We start from the raw sequence: 655 nt of genomic DNA on the forward strand, positions 1-655 counted from the left end.
CAATTTTCCCATTCTCCAGAAAGCCAAATAACGATGAATCGACTTACCGCAGGACTTCGTTTCACAACAGCGATGAAATAGCAGTCTCCATTCTGTTCCAGTAAAATCTCCACATGCTTGGAACATAAAGCAACAGTAGAGCTGTTTGCAACTTTCCACGCAGGAGGCGAACACGATCATCAGCAGAGACAAACTGGCACTTTCCCACTCCAGAGTTAATTACCCGGGAAGCAAATCAAATTTTGTTCTGAACAGAAGTACATCAGGGGTAGAAACAGCATTTCAACCAGCTGTGCCGTTGCAGTTGATATGGAAGTGGCGGGATTCGAACCCACGCCCCTGTCGAGACTGGAGCTTTAATCCAGCGCCTTAAACCGCTCGGCCACACTACCAGGGGCGCCATTTCCCCATCTTCTTGCATTTCTAATTGAGCTCCTGCATGATAACAGATGGAAAGTCACGTGAGAAGGGTTCCATGATCCCTCTCGGACTCGCACGGCTGCGTGGATGTGCCCGGCTACAATATCAATTTCGCAGCAGATAATGATAGCCCATCAATCCGGATCAAAATCAATAGTAAGCTGAGGCTATCTTCTCAGACTCTTTTCAGCTACAAATGAATCTGTGAGTGCGTGAGAATACATGTTCGCTTATG

The 655-nt window shown here is 47.0% G+C and overlaps 1 non-coding gene across 1 annotated transcript; it reads right to left on the reverse strand.

The window, feature by feature from the left end:
* Nucleotides 1-310: 310 nt before the first annotated feature.
* On the reverse strand, nucleotides 311-392 carry trnaf-aaa (transfer RNA phenylalanine (anticodon AAA)). The gene has a single exon. It is a non-coding gene; the product is annotated as a tRNA-Phe (tRNA).
* Nucleotides 393-655: the final 263 nt, after the last annotated feature.

Source organism: Hemiscyllium ocellatum, unplaced genomic scaffold, assembly GCF_020745735.1.
Source record: "Hemiscyllium ocellatum isolate sHemOce1 unplaced genomic scaffold, sHemOce1.pat.X.cur. scaffold_125_pat_ctg1, whole genome shotgun sequence".
Classification (NCBI taxonomy): domain Eukaryota; kingdom Metazoa; phylum Chordata; class Chondrichthyes; order Orectolobiformes; family Hemiscylliidae; genus Hemiscyllium; species Hemiscyllium ocellatum.